Source organism: Nerophis ophidion, linkage group LG23, assembly GCF_033978795.1.
Source record: "Nerophis ophidion isolate RoL-2023_Sa linkage group LG23, RoL_Noph_v1.0, whole genome shotgun sequence".
NCBI classification, from domain to species: domain Eukaryota; kingdom Metazoa; phylum Chordata; class Actinopteri; order Syngnathiformes; family Syngnathidae; genus Nerophis; species Nerophis ophidion.
In genome coordinates this window covers 42,690,300-42,706,881 of record NC_084633.1, presented here as the reverse complement: position 1 = coordinate 42,706,881, position 16,582 = coordinate 42,690,300, and the positions used below count along the sequence as shown (strand labels likewise).

The following is a 16,582-nucleotide window of genomic DNA, read 5'->3' as shown; positions in this document are numbered from 1 at the left end:
CTATGGTGGCGTTGTAAGGGTTGGTCTCCTAAAACTTTAGTAAAACTTGGCCAAGTACTATTATGTCTTGGTGGTCTCTTTTACTCAACATATATGTCTTCCAAAGAACTTGGGACTGACCAGTGTGTTTTGTTCCACGAGAGAAAGACTGGTCACGCGACAAGAGGCTAACCTTTTACATGTTGGAGAATGCGTGCTTTGTCCTTCACAATAGTGCCTACGGTCGAACGGCTTAAAGACGACGCTTTCCCAATGACGGATGGCGTCTCAAGTTTTTCAGAACGCTTTATTATCTCCAATTTCATCTCCATCGTGATAGCCTTCCTCTTTTTTGATGTGTGACCTGCACTCACATCTGCTTCACGCTCGGGAGGCATGATGAGTCCACAAAAGTGTTCAAAATGCACAGAAAAACAAATGATGCGCGAAACTTTTCAATCTAATATGTTGTTAAACTCGTCAGCATCTCTCCTCCTTCCTTGTTCATCTGCCCCTGGAGACCGTTCGTAATGACGAGTTGCAGTAGGTCGAAATGCCGTAAAATCGGGGACTTCCTGTACTGTGATCCACAGTACCAAAGGTAAATGTCAAATCCAGTAAAACCAAAACTGTATAGCGACCAGCGTCAGTGGCCATCATCATGTCACTGGAAACTTTCAAAAGAGCAGTTTCGTGGAGTGAAATGACCTGAAGCCAGATTGGTATTTATCATAAAAATCATGCTGTTCCAAAATGAGGTTAGCTGCTTATCTACCACTTTTTCCATGATTTTTGACATAAAGGGAAGTTTTGATCGGGCCTGTAATTTATAGGCGCCACCAGATCAAGATTAATATTTTTAAGAATGGGATTCACCACAGCATGTTTAAAAAAGCTGGGGATCGAGCCAGACTGAAGTGAAAGGTTGATCAATTTGACCTCTTAAGGACCGACAACATCAAGAACATTTAAGAACAGTGGAGTAGGTACAATGTCCACAGGGCTCGGTGTGGGTTTCATCTTGCCCATACATACATACATACATACATACATACATATGACACGCCCCTTGCGGCCCTTTTGAACATATCCCTAATTCTGAGGTTTCAAGGTTGGTAAGTATGCTGCACAGTAACGCAGATGCTAAAACTTTCCCAGAAACAAAACGCACTGGAAAGACTCCCTAATTGCGCTAACGTTTTTTAGCTTATAACAAAAAGCTAAGTACTATCTTTCTATCTTTGTGCGTCTAATTTTTGTACATCTTTCTTTATTCCTTTTACAACATATTTAGTAGTCTTATCAAACTTGCAAAGCACTTACTCTATCTCACCGCCCTTCTCTCAGCGAGCTAGCTGTTGGGCTAGCGAAGCTAAGCTTGTCGTGGCTAAAAGCAACTACGCTGAAGGCGTCTCCTACTCTTTGCCTATTGCTCCGAAGACTGCAAGAACTCGACTCGGTGAAAGAAACAACCTAGCTAGCTGCTAAGGTAACAAAGTTAAGATCGGCGCGGTCGAAAGCAACTATGCTCCAAAGGCATCTGCTCCCTCATGGTGCCGCCACTTCACCGAAAAAAGCAAGACCTCGAATCGGTGAAAGAAACAACGTTGAGTATGGCTCCATGGTCTTTGTGCACCTTTCTCCTCGATAGGTTAGCCCTACTAGAGGACTGTCTGCCAGTTAGAGCAGAGTATTTTTGTAACTTTAGACACCGTGGACACCTTTGTTAGAGTTAGCTGTAACGAGCTGACTAGCCCAGTTTGCAGCAGCCCCAAGCGACCTACAAGCCACAGTAAACAGGTTTAAACGCATTATAGATTTAGCCCTTGAGCTAGTTCTGCACCCTCGTCTACCGGGCACCACACCTTAGTCATAGGAACTCCATCACCCGAAACATACAGCTTAGTAACCCAGCCATAAGTAAGTGTATGCCCGGGGCCAGAGCACCTGACATTGAAGCCAGTTTGAGGGATCTGACTCACAGCAGGCCTAGTAAACTGGCTAACCTAATCACACCACGAGCTATGCAATTAGAGTTGGATACGACGACTCCAATGACGTTAGGATGAGACAGTCAGAGATAACAAAGAGGAACATAGCTAGGACTTGTAATCTCGCTAGTAAGATATCCTGGCATCCAGTACTTGTCTCTGGCCCCCTGCCTGCGAGAGGCAATGATGAGAGATATACCAGATTAGTCTCACTTAACAAGTGGCTGGCTAGATTTTGCAGAGAACAGGGACTAACATTTATTTAATATTGGCCCTCTTTCTTGGGCAAACCGGGCTTGCTGAGGAGGGACGGCCTTCACACTAAGGCGCCATTACTCTCTCCAGAAATGTAGACCACTATTTAAGTGAAGCTTGACTAACTGCACTAGCGCAAGGTCGGTCACAGGCTATAAGAGTCTGCTAGCCCGGGTGAAGTGTCAGTTAAGCTAGAACTAACCAGCGCCAGGCTGGAAAATCCCTGCACACATAGCATTTCTCCTAGAATAATATATAACTCACATCATGTTTTCTGTAGTTACTGTGCCAGAGGTAAACATGCATTCTACTGAGGTGGCAAATTATGATGCGTTCAATCTATCGCAGCACCAAGCAAATGACCTCAATATCTCCATCATATCAATTCCTAGATGTGATCGAAATTATTTAATGCGCACTACACAAAATAAACATAACGTTATTAAAATCACTAATATGGATAACATTAACAACATATTGTCAAAACAGCCCACTACCTATAATATGGGCTTTTTAAACATCAGATCATTGTCTCCCAGAACATTAATAGTTAATGATGTCATTAGAGACAACAATCTTAACGTCATTGGTTTCGGCGACACTAGGCTAAAATCAGATGAATTTTTCTCGCTTAACAAGGTATCGCCTCTTAACTCTACAAGTGCACATTTTGCCCGTTCCCTAAACTTGAGGTTTACCTTCAAGCATGGAGTGATCGTTTAATAACTTATAAATGCACGCTTACCTAAGCTAAAACTAATAACTACTCAAATCTCATTCGCCTACAAAAAGGATCCTAAATATTTGTTCAATACAGTAGCGTCGCTAGCCCAACAACACCCCCTAGTAGCTCCACTCACTCGACTGATGACTTTATGAATGTCTTTAATAAGAAAATGGAACTCATTAGAAAGGAGATTAAAAATAACGCGTCCCAGATACAACTGGGTTCTATTAACGCAGATACGAATGTATGTACGACGGATACTGCCCTACAAAATAATCTCTCTCTTTTTGATGAAATAACATTGGAGGAACTCCTGCACCTTGTAAATGGGTTAAAACAAACATGTTTACTCGACCCACTTCTTGGGAAACTTATCAAGGAGTTTTTTGTAATATTAGGACCACCTGTGCTAAATATTATGATCTTGTCACGTTCCTCTGGTGTTGTTCCCCTTCTGCTCGAAAGACCTAACCTCCATCCTGACCTCATGGTAAACTACCTTCCTTTTATCTCGAGAATCCTAGAAAAAAATGTTGCATTAGCTAAATGAATACTTAGCATCTAACAATCTCTGTGAACTCTTTCAGTTTGGTTCTAGGGCAAATCTACAGAGACAGCCCTCGCACACATGACTACTACTCTATTGCTAACTATGGATGCTGATGCGTCATCCATGCTGCTGATACTTGATATTAGCGCTGCTTTTGATACTGTCGATCATAACGCTTTAGACACCGGCACCTATTTAATAATACCACCTTTACATTTGACAACCATACAATTACACAAGGCAAATCGGTAAAGAATTTGGGTATCATCTTCCACCCAACTCTCTCCTTTGAGTCACACATTAAGAGTGTTACCAAAACAGCCTTCTTTCATCTCTGTGAGATCGCTATAATGTTCTCATTTCGTCCAGCACTGATGCTGACATCAATATTCATGCATTCATTACGCCTCATCTCGATTACTGTAACCATACTTGCCAACCCTCACGGATTTTCCGGGAGACTCCCAAATTCAGCGCCTCTCCCGAAAACCTCCCGGGACAAATTTTCTGCAGAAAATCTCCCGGAATTCAGGCGGAGCTGGAAGCCACGCCCCCTCCAGCTCAATGAGAACTGACTCAGCAATGTTGTGACCCTCTTAAACAGGACAATACTGTACATAGAATTTACTTTATTGAACCCTGGTGGATATTCAGCACCACTGCTCACTCACAATAAACAATAATTATAATAAACAACATACTAATATATTCGCTGCGATGACGTGGCGACTTGTCCAGGGTGTAATCGCCTTCCGCCCGATTGTAGCTGAGATAGGCACCAGCGCCCCCCGCGACCCCAAAGGGAATAAGCGGTAGCAAATGGATGGATGGATGGATATATATATTCTATTATATGAACAATATTGGAGGGTTGGACGGCTTTCATTGATTGTCTTTACTCATAGACGTCAAGAAATGCTGACACGATGCACGACCTTTACCAGCTTTCATGAACATGTTGATTTTGAACACAACCACACGAGTGAAAGCAATGCACGCTTAGTCAACAGCCACACAGGCCATACCGATGGTGGCCGCATAAACAACACCAACACTGTCACAAACATGCACTCCACTGTGAACCCACACCAAACAAGAACAACAAACGCATTTCGGGAGAACATTAGCACCGCAACGCAACATAAACACAACAGAACCAATACCCAGAACCCTTTGCAACACCAACTCTCAATGAACCCAGCTAGGGGGGCTGTGTAGCGTCCCGGAAGAGTTGGTGTTGCAAAGGGTTCTGTTGTGTTTATGTTGCGTTGCTGTGCTAATGTTCTCCCAAAATGCGTTTGTTGTTCTTGTTTGGTGTGGGTTCACAGTGGAGTGCATGTTTGTGACAGTGTTGGTGTTGTTTATGCGGCCACCACCGGTGTGACCTGAGTGGCTGTTGACTAATTATCCATTGCTTTCACTTGTGTGGTTGTGTTCAAAATCACCATGTTCATGAAAGCTGGCAATGGTCGTGCAGCGTGTCAGCATTTCTTGACATCTATAAGTAGAGATAATTAATGAAACCTTTCCAACATTACAATATGTACAATAAATTAAATATATGTAGGAAGGACTCAACCGAAAGTAGAGTTTTTCATACATACCGGTATATATATTTATACAAAATATATATAAAATACTCGCATTGGTGAATTATACTATTCCGCTCTTAACCACGCCCCTGCCCCAAACACGCCCCCAACCACGCCTCCGCCGCACCCCCGACCACGCCCCCACTCCCACCTCCTGAAATCGGAGGTCTCAAGGTTGGCAAGTATGCTATAACATATTATAGGCTTGAGAGCATTTTCTATTTTGGCTCCAGTAGAGACAACAGTTAAGAGAGTAAACAGTAAAAGCATTTAAGTCCCATCTTAAAACTTTTTTGTATACTCTGGCCTTTAAATAGACCCCTTTTAGACAAGTTGATCTGCTGTCTCTCTTTTCTGCTCGGCCTCCTCTCCTGCGTGTGACCATGGACTTCCTATCCATCCATCCATTTCTACTGCTTATTCCCTTTCGGGGTCGCGGGGGGCGCTGGCGCCTATCTCAGCTACAATCGGGCGGAAGGCGGGGTACACCCTGGACAAATCGCCAGCGCATCGCAGGGCCAACACAGATAGACAGACAACATTCACACTCACATTCACACACTAGGGCCAATTTTGTGTTGCCAATCAACCTATCCCCAGGTGCATGTCTTTGGAAGTGGGAGGAAGCCGGAGTACCCGGAGGGAACCCACGCATTCACGGGGAGAACATGCAAACTCCACACAGAAAGATCCTGAGCCTGGATTTGAACCCAGGACTGCAGGACCTTCATATTGTGAGGCAGACGCACTAACCCCTCTGCCACCGTGAAGCCCATGGACTTCCTCTAGAATGTGAAACTCAGTCAGTGTCTGAGAAACGAAAGTGAAAGCTACACTTACCCAGGAACAAAAGCAGTGCAAGGCAACATAGCTGGAGGACTTCACAGTGGGATCAGCAGCTTGACACTTCAGCCGGCGTCCGTGAGTTTTTGAGGGCTTTTTATGCTACTTTTACCTCAATTGTTTGAACTTATCTCCCTGTCTCCTTTTTTAGAACAATGTCTTTGAGTACCCTCAGCACGGATTATGATAATGAAGCCCCTCTATTTGAAAAACGAGTTGAGGTGGGTTCATTTTCCTGCGACTCAGAGTGTAGAGTCATCCATGACAAGAGTCGGATGATATACTATGTGGAACCTCACCGAGCCCCGCAATTTGATCTGAAGGACGGCTACCCCGACCGCTATGTGAAGAGAGATGAGAGTTTGGCAAACAGTCTGGACCACATCCTCCGTTGGATCTTAGCCAACAAGTCAGACCTCAAACAGAAGGCGCTGTCATCGTCGTCTTCATCGTAAGAATACTATACTGACCAATGTTTTCTTTAGATGGGGGGTGTTCAAAGTGTGGCAGGGGGGCCATTTGGGACCCGCACCTAATGTTTTCTACGCCCATGACACATTCTGAATATATTGGTTTAAAACAAAAAAACTGTCAACTAAAAAAGCATATAGGTAAATGTAACAAGAAATGTTGACTCTAATACCACAAATCTGCCATGCAGTGTGTGTTTCATTTAAGACTTATGAATCAAAATCAATGTTATGAGTTGTTGACCTATTCAAGGCTCAAAATTTCCACTTTGAAATATTTTGTTGAAGAAAATATTGTATAGCTTGTTTGGGCCATATAAAAAAACAAGTTTCCTTTGACAAAAAGGTCGTAAAAATAAACGCATAAAATAAACATAAAACATAAAAACAAAGTTGATCTAAAGACTTACGCATTGAAAGTTTAAAAATAAATGTAAGACTTAATTTTCACTATTGGATGAGTGTGCAATTTTTGGATCCCCAATAATTATATTGGGATGTTTTTTTTAAGTCTTATTGTTAAAAAATAAACTAATTAAAGTCAATGTTGTATTGAATTATTGACCTATATAGGACTCAAATTACTTCACATCAAATATTCCACTTGGAGATTTTTTGGAGGGTTGGGTTGGGTGGAATATTGCAAATTTTGTGTTGATGCCATGAAACGTGTTTTTTACAAAAAGGGCATACAACATTTAAAAAAAACTAAAATACTTTCTATTGACAGATGAAACTGAAGTTGATCTAGAGAGATTTAAGTATTGAATAATGGAAAATATTAATATATGACTTATTAATTTCTCTGAGTGAGACCCTTGCGGGTCCCTGGTACCAAACATGAGCCCTAAAGGTTAAAATAATGATATATTGTATGCAGTGTTTCCCCCAGAAAATTTGTGAGCTAAATTAGTGTCTCTCCAGGGGGAGGGGGTGTCTCCCGGGACAGGCGGCAGGACGGGGAAGGGGGTGGGTGTGAGAAGGAACATTGTCGCCGTCACGTCTTCACCTCATCGCTTGGTGTTAGTTTGTCTAAATTGTCAGACGATGGCTTCTCTCAAGTCTCCATCATGTCCACAAGTCTCTTCTTTATCTGGATGTCTTCTTCTACTGCATTCAGCAACTTTGTCTCCATTGGAAGTTTTCATTTTAGTCTGTCCTGCTTGTGGCTCTTGAGTTTTGCCTAGTGAAAAAACTATTTTTTATAAAGATTGTTTACAAAATAACATGCAATAATGATGAGTACATGATTTGGGATAAAGCCACTTTAGCACAGGTGTAAGATAGCGACATGTTATTTACAACATGTCAAATGGCCCTCGACATGGTCGGGAAACAATGTGTGTCCATAAAGCACTTCATCCAGGTCTTTTCATTTTGACAGAAAAAAATAAGATTTAATGTAACTGCAGTTTTACTTAACTCAATATTATTTATTACAAGGAACTACTCAAAGCATGTTTAATACAAGCCTATGTAAATCCATGTAAAACAGCTGAACTGGAAAATATGCTTGCCACCTTGACTTCTGATTCCAAAGCAAGTATTTTTGTCCCACTTCCAACATTGTTGAATGTGCTCATCTGACAGCATTTGTAATTGCAGTGCACTACATGTAAAAACATTTCAATGCCCAGATAAACAACATCTTTCTGCTTTTTAACAATATTACTTGCTAGCACTAAGTTAGCAGCCGCATAGCTGAAGTAGAGCGCTTCTCTCTTCCACCACGGAAGATTGTAGATTGCTGCCGTTGGAATCTTGCTGCTCTTCTACACGATTGACCATATCTTTGTCTGTGAGCAGGCTGTCGAGGGTGAATGGATAATCCCAACTCCTGTGAAAGCTTGTGTCGATATCTGATGTTTCTATTCCAAATGGCATGGATGTAGTTGATGGAGAAGTGCCCCAGATCTGCTGGCATAGTTGGAAGTACAGTGTAAGCACTTCTTCCACTTGCGTCCACTGCTTGTCTGGACTTTCCAAGAATCACTTTCAGTTTAGTGCCGATAGTTGTTTTTGTCATGTCCTCTTTACGATGAGGAAATTCCTCAGATGTCCCTCCAAGTTTGTACCGTTCCAAAATAGGGTAAGAATGTCACAATACTTGGACTGGCAAGTTTCCCAGTCAACACTTTGTTGAGTTTTGTTTACTTTAAGCTCCAAAACGATACTTAAAAGTAGCTGTACTTCTCTGTCAGTCCACATATATCCTTCTTTCTTGCCGTGACACACCATTTTTCCTATATGCCGCCTCTGGAAATGAGGTTTTGGATGTTTTGGATTGGCTAAAATGGTCTTAAGTCCTAGGCTACAGCGCCCCCAGTATTTTGGCATGCGTATGACACTCAGTGTATGCCTCTGCTTGGCGACAGAGATACTTGTTTAAATGTGCACGTGTGGCTGGAGATCTTCTTAAGACCTTAGTTTAGGCGATGGCGCTGCGGGAAACCCTGGTGTATAGGTTTTAAAATAAAGCATATCAAAATGGCCCTCGTAGGCTTTGATTTTTTTTTTTTTAGTGTTCGGCCCTCAGTGGAAAAAGATTGGACACCTGCGGGTTACATGATACATTTAATGCATCTTACCTTTTTCTCTCTCCTCAGAGCTTTGGATTTTGACTTTGTGACAACCCGTGGCCGCCTGACACGCTTGTTGACAACCCCATATCAAATAAAGCCAGGGTGGTTGCTGGCCGTCACCAAGTTCAAAGGAACGCTTTACATCAATGAAGTAAAACAAATGCTGTTCCTACCATTGAGAAGAACATATACTTGGGGTACAAGTTTGAGCAGTACATGTGTTCAGGTAGGAGGGTCTATTTCACGGGTCCCCACAATTTCCCTCTCTGTCTTCTTGTTTTTTCTTCTTGCGCCTGCTCCAAACACTAAATATATCCACACATTTAATAGAATTAAACATAAGTGCGGCAACAACAAAAATATCCCACAATTATCTTTTGTAAAGTAAATGTGTACATTAGACATGGGCGTCTACAGTCCTGGTCAAAAGTCTACATCCACGTGTAAAGGACATCATGTCATGGCTGTCATGACTTTCCAATCATTTCTACATCTCTTATTTGTTTGTGATGTAGTGATTGGAGCACATACTTGTTGCTCACAAAAAACATTCATGAAGTTTGCTTCTTTTATGAATTTATTATGGCTCTACTGAAAATGTGAGCAATCAAAAGTATACATACAGCAATGTTAATATTTGCTTACATGTCCCTTGGCAAGTTTACCTGCAATAAGGCGCTTTTGGTAGCCATCCACAAGCTTCTGCTTACATTTTTCACCACAGAATTGTTGCAGTTCAGCTAAATGTGTTGGACTTGTTTCTTCAGCATTGTCCACACGGTTAAGTCAGGACTTTGGGAAGGCCATTCTAAAACCTTCATTGTAGCCTGATTTAACCATTCCTTTACCACTTTTGAGGTGTGTTTGGGGTCATTGTCCTGATGGAACACCCAACTGCGCCCAAGACCCAACCTCCAGGCTATTCATTTTAGATTGTCCTGAACAATTTGGAGCTAATCCTCCTTTTTCATTGTCCCATTTAAAACAGCAGTTGCATTGGCAGCAAAACAGGCCCAGAGCATAATACTACCACCACCATGCTTTATGGTAGGGTTGGTGTTCCTGGGATTAAAGGCCTCACCTTTTCTCCTCCAAACATATTGCTAGGTACTGCGGCCAAACAACTCACTTTTTGTTTCATCTGACATCACATGGACAAAAAGAAGACCTTCTGGAGGAAAGTTCTGTGGTCCGATGAAACAAAAATGGAGCTGTTTGGCCAACAATAAATATCCCCATATCAACAGGAACAACAGAATTTAATTGAGAAATGCTTTGGCAGTGTTTTCTATTTCAAGATAGCTGAGTCGCTCATTTTGCTGTCAATCAAAAAGGGATTCAGCCCAGACGGGTCATCCACTCATCATGCGAATAACCCGGCAACCCCCTTTCGATCACTCTTCTTCATTCGCTCACCGTCCATGGGCGGGACAAGGTGGGGTTTTCCTCCAATGATTGTCTGGTTTGGCTGCAGCACTGTGAAGCTCCCACATCAATGAAACACCTTGTCGCCAAACTAGCTGATTCTGAACAAAAGTCAAACACAACCTATGCATTTATTCAATGAAATGCAAACACAAAAGAATATATTTGACCATTATTTTTTATATTTTAGGGTAAGCTAAACTTCCCCTGCAGTCTTTAGCAATGGCCACTGCTGTACATCTGGCATCACATGTTAAAAAAATGCGGGTAAGAGAAGTCGGCAAGTCAGATCCGTAACTTCCAGACAAGGATTGGCTTTTAAAGCTGGCTGGGTCGGGCTGGAGTGCAAAGCGGGGCAGTGCGCGTCCCGCCGCTGGAAAGACGCCAAGCCACTAACCGCCGAGGCTCCAGACACTGGTGTGCGTCCTATCAAGGTTAATCAAAGTTTTTTAGTGGACACATTTGTTGTGCATCAGTAGTTAATATAGGCTATACAGCCATTCATACAAAATATCACTTTCATTTGTTCACACTTAAATAAGTTCTAACTTTTAAGGTGTGGCAGCTTCAATTCAGCTGTGCCGCCGCGCCAGGATTAAATACATACAGGAAAAACGTTGTATTTATTTATTCATTTAAAATCCTAGGTCTATTTGATTGTTTTGTACTCTGGTTTTGTTCTGTTACAATTGCTATACTGTTTTTCCCTGAAGATACCATTGACGGGTTACCGGATACGAGTGGCGTGATCAGCGCTATTGACACCTTCTACATCGTGGTCCAAACCCGTCTCGCAGATCACAGTCTCCTGTTCTCCGGGGAAGTGGATTGCCGAGATAAAGATCCTAATGCCCCGGATCCTCCAACCTGCTACGTTGAGCTGAAGACAACAAAATGTATCAACACTAAAAAGCAGCATTGGAATTTCTACAGGTTGGTAATGATTAGGAATGGGTACCAAATTTGGTACTTTTACAGATACTGACTGAATTTTTTTGGTAGTACCAGGTACGATTCACGTAAAGTCAACCGGTACCATATTTCCATACATTTGTTCCACGTGGCGTTACGTCTGGTTGCAGACTTGGTAGTGGCACATACACTCACAGAAGACTGCCTTTAGGTAATGTTGCAATCTTCCAGCCAGCATTTATGGAGGTTAATGTGTGTGTCTTTAAGCCGATTCATTTTTGTGGGTCTGAACACTTGTATGTTAAAATACTGAACAGATGTTTACTGGGATAAGGTAAACATATGTTCAGTATTTTTACATAAAAAAGTTTGATTGTGAGGCATTAAAAGCTACAAAATGAATACGGGTCCCACAGACCCGAACACCACACAAGGTTAAGAAAGCTTTTTGTTTTACATTGAATTCATGTAACTTAATGTTTTGCTTTTGCATATTTTTTTTTACATCAAATTATGCTGATAATTTTATTAAATATGAAATAAAATTCAGTGTATAACAAATCTGTGAAGACAGGCACATTTAACCTAATGCCTATAGACTACTTCCTGGTTATGGAAACACACCTTTGGACAAAGTGAAATTAATGCATACATGCAACTGAGATTTAGAAGTGTAAGAAGTGCATCATTATCAAGTGTAAAAAATTATTTTTTTTCCATGAATTTTTAAACAATCTACCACCAAATGAATCCAAAAATAGGTGCATTTGAGTATCGCTATCAATTCACACTTTGCTTTCACCGATCCAAACATAGACCGTTTGTGATTGATGGATTGAGACTTTTATTAGTAGATTGCACAGTACAGTACATATTCCGTACAATTGACCACTAAATAGTAACACACCAATAAGTTGTCCATGTTAATCAATTCACCGCCTGGTGTCAAGCTCTATCAGGTTGAAATGGAAGCGTTGGTTTTCATCCAGGATGTCTCTAAACATGCAGCAAAGAGGAATGGGCGAAACTGCCCAAAGATAGGTGTGCCAAGTTTGTGGCATCGTATTCAAAAATATTTAAGTCTGTACTTGCTGCCAAAGGTTCATCAACAAAGTATTGAGCAAAGGCTGTGAATACTTATGTACATGTGATATTTAGGAACCGAGCAGCAGAGCAAGCCTCGCAAGGGTGATGCAGAGCACCGCAAGGGCCCTATTGAAATTGCTGTGTTTTTTATCCTATACGTCTGCGATGATGAGCAAAGCTGTGAGTCTTCTGCTGCATAGCTCTTAGTAGTAGAACGAAGCAGATGCCAGACACTTCCCGGAGCTGGAGGAGCTGTTGGTTGGTGACGTCCCCCGCTGTACAAGCCAGGGAGGGAGGTGGGCTGCAGAGGAGCCATCAGTGGACTAGCAGAAGGAGGCCGGGCTGGGGTACAAGCTGAACGGGGCGTCATCGGTAGACTCACTTGAGACAAGGCAGACGGTTGTGTGGGCAGACTCACTTGACATGAGGCAGGAAGCGGCGTTGGAAGTCCCACTGCAAGAGCGGGAGGCGACAGCCATGCCGAAGGGAGAAGGAGCGAGCTTGCCGTGGGTTGGAACCGCATGTCCTCCAAGACATGTGCAGTCCAAAACCATAGCTCCATGTCGCCGACAGGCGTTTTCACAAAATCACTTTCTGTCTCGAAGATTCTGTCACTTACTTGCATGGCTGCGGTAGTCGTGACCCCAAGAAGCAGAAGACAGGAGGATGACGTGCAGGTAAGCCAAGTATATAATTATATTCAACACCGGATGAGAGTCATGCACACAGTGTGCAGCTAACAGTAACAGAAACAATGCTCGAGCCCTGACGAAAGGGCCATGCAGGCTATTATAAAAGCCAGCTGATTGACAACCACTATCTGGTGTGGCCAAGCTGCCAATCAGCGGCAGGTGAGGGGAAAGAGTCATGCAGGAAAAGGAACCAGAAATACGAGCGCTACACAGGAAATAAACACAAACTAAGGAAACATAAGATGTGATGTGACAGATCGTCACATCCACAAAGCAAGCAAGAGAGCCGACTCCGCCCGAGGCTGCCCACCACAAACTCTTGGCCAATGTCCAGTCCACGCGGATTAGCGAGAATCCATCCAAAGAGACAGAAGTGTCCGGTACATGCCCACTGAGCCAGGGTTGCGTGAAGCTCGTCTATGCCGACGCCCAACCCTACTAGCGCCGCAGCCCTGTCTGCTCCTGCGCTTCTCTTCCGGTTTCTACACGCAGACTCCAGCGTGGCAGAGAGCCAGCAGCCTGTCTCTGGGGCAAACAAAGCCACGCATTCTAAAGTTCCCAAAAAAGCAGCAAAAAGCAGGGCAGAATCCACCAAAGTGTCACCCCGTGTTGCACAGTCCTGGAGAGGGCTGATCCAAGAAACACAGACAAAAACAAGAGGGGAACCAGCACAAACACAAAGGGGGAAAGACAAGAACCCAGAGCTCCTGCGCTCAGCAGCCACTACAGCGGCGCCATCTCCCAGACAAAAAAAGTATCATTTGGTCCAATAATAAAAAATACCCGTATGAGTGATAAATACCAAAACCAAACTTTTAACATTTTTGGTCCATACCAGAGTACCAAACCAAAAATGTGGACGCAGCCTAGTAGATCTTATTTGGCTTTGTTCTCTGACTCCTTTTCTTTCTTGTCAGGTATAAGCTCAACCAGTGGTGGGCACAGTCCTACCTTCTCGGAGTCCCTCGCATCGTCGCAGGCTTCCGTAACGACGACGGAATTGTTGAGTCTGTGAAGACTTTTGAAGTCAGCGATATTCCAAAGATTGCTGAGGTACACCGTTGTTGTTGTTGTTAGATGTCATTGCAATGGTAAACAAAGAATAACTATTTGTATCTTTTGAGCAGCGTGAGGTAAACTTCTGGAAGCCAAATGTCTGCATGAACTTCTGCAGCAAATTCCTGTCTTTTGTCAAGAAGGTGGCGACCGAAGACGATCCCTGGTGAGAGCTTTTGTTGATAAAGATCAGTTTAGCCTGCTAACAGCTATTCTCTCTGTTGCAGTGTGGTATATCTGTTCTCCAGGGACGAGGGCTCCGATGTGACCTACTCTGTTCACAGGAACTCCTCTTATTCTTTCCTGCCGGACTGGTACGTAAAGGAAATGGATTGAAAATGCACACCTTCAGTACTAAATTAAGCTTAGCAATGAAACATGAGAAGTAATCTAAACAACATGGCTCTATAAGCACATTTTACCCACCTATACCAGTCTTTTAGCACAGTCAATGGATTCATGTGTGCTACATGGCGGTGTTGATCACCATCGCTCTCTGCAAAGTTTTCATCTTGTATACCAGTTGGAACAATGAAACATCTCTGACAAATTCTATACTCGTCTTATTTCTGTCTGCCCGAGTTAAGAAGTGAGCTCTGAATGGGAATTGTTAAAGACATATTTTATTGACCCCTGATATTAATAAAACAAAAAACACACAGTTTTTGTTTGGTTGACAGAATGCATTTTACACAATGTATGTTTAATAAAAAATAATCACATGAGTCAAGTATTGCAATAGAAGCTAGGAAGAATTTACATGTAAACTTTACACCAAAGGGATGTATGTATGTCCACTGCAGTAGACATTTGTCTTTTGCCTAAAAGGCAATTTTCTTTTCTTCACAAAATGTGTAACTCTAAAAAAAAATAATGTCCACTGCAGAGGACACTGGCTCTCAGGGAGATTTAAATTATTATTAAGATAGACATGGCAAATTTTTTTTTTTTTGGGCTCCTAACACGTCTTTGCTACTTTCTTGTGTCATTTCCAGTCCAGGAAAAAAAACAACTTTGGCTCACTTTACATATAAATACATATATACATGTTTATGTAAACACACACACTTCCTTCTATATACATACAAATATATACATATACATGTATATACACATATACATTGATATACACACACAAACATATATACATGTGTATGTAAACATACACACTTCCTTCTATATACATACAAATATATATACACATATATAGAATAGATACATATACATGTATATACACATATACATTGATATACACACACACATATATACATGTGTATGTACAGTGGTGGTCAAAAGTGTAGGTACACGTGTAAAGAACATGATGTCATGGCTGTCTTGAGTTTCCAATCATTTCTACAACTCTTATTTGATTGTGATGTAGTGATTGGAGCACATACTTGTTGCTCACATCATGAAGTTTGCTTCTTTTATGAATTTATTATGGCTCTACTGAAAATGTGAGCATGTCTGCTGGGTCAAAAGTATACGTACAGCAACATACATGATCAATTTTGGTGATGTAGAAGAGTTACAATCAAATCAAATGAGCTTCGTGGCCTCTTCACTTCATGTGAGTGATTATGATTGACGACACCTGAGTTCATTCAAACAGGGCTCATGTGATGCAGTCATTAGACTCGCTTACAAAGGCGACAATGGGAAAGTCAAAGGAACTCAGCACAGATCTGAAAAAACGAAGAGAGGAAAAGGCGGCCAAAACTTTCGAAAGTCCCAATTTTGTTTAAAATAACTCCCCGGGTTCAAGTCCCAGACAGTTTGGCGTATTTGTGTGAAGCAGAGGAGTCTAGCAGATGATCTCTGGGAATTGGAGGCCTTTGAGATGCATCTTTTTAAACAGTTTGGCAGATTTGTGTGAGGCAGAGGAGTCCAGCAAGTGTTTCCAAGGAGTTGAAGCCCTCTTGTGGACCAACGTTGAAAAAAAAAAAACTCCCCCGGGATGACTCGCAGTAGTAAGGAAGACCTAAATAAGCCCCAAAAGCCAAAAGGTCAACTGGGCTGCAACAGACCTAAATGTGGGGAAAAAAGCCAAAGAAATGTAAAATTCCCTCCCTGTGAGTGACTTGGGCAAGGCCCAGGGAGATCTGACATGGGGCAAAGGTCAAAAAGGCCCAGAGGATGACTGACAGGTGAGCTGGGAAAGAAAAGTAACATGAAATGTAAAAGAGACTGTGGGGAGTGAGAGCCCTCCTGTGGACTTCTGCCGCCATTGCACCCACACACAAATTCATTCTTTCCAAGGGTGCCTTATTTAGTGTCCCAGACTTTGCAGGGGGGTTCTGAAAAAGTCAGCATTCTTTCCAAGTGCTCCTTATTTAGAGGAGCAGACTTATGAAGAAACTACTCTGGCCATTGTCCACGTGTCTCTTCATGCGAGTGGAGGTGGCCCTCGAGAAATATCAGA

At 42.4% G+C, this 16,582-nt stretch overlaps 1 pseudogene; it reads left to right on the top strand.

The window, feature by feature from the left end:
* The first annotated feature begins 6,021 nt into the window (after positions 1-6,021).
* Positions 6,022-14,713, top strand: LOC133541349 (decapping and exoribonuclease protein-like; annotated as a pseudogene).
* Positions 14,714-16,582: the final 1,869 nt, after the last annotated feature.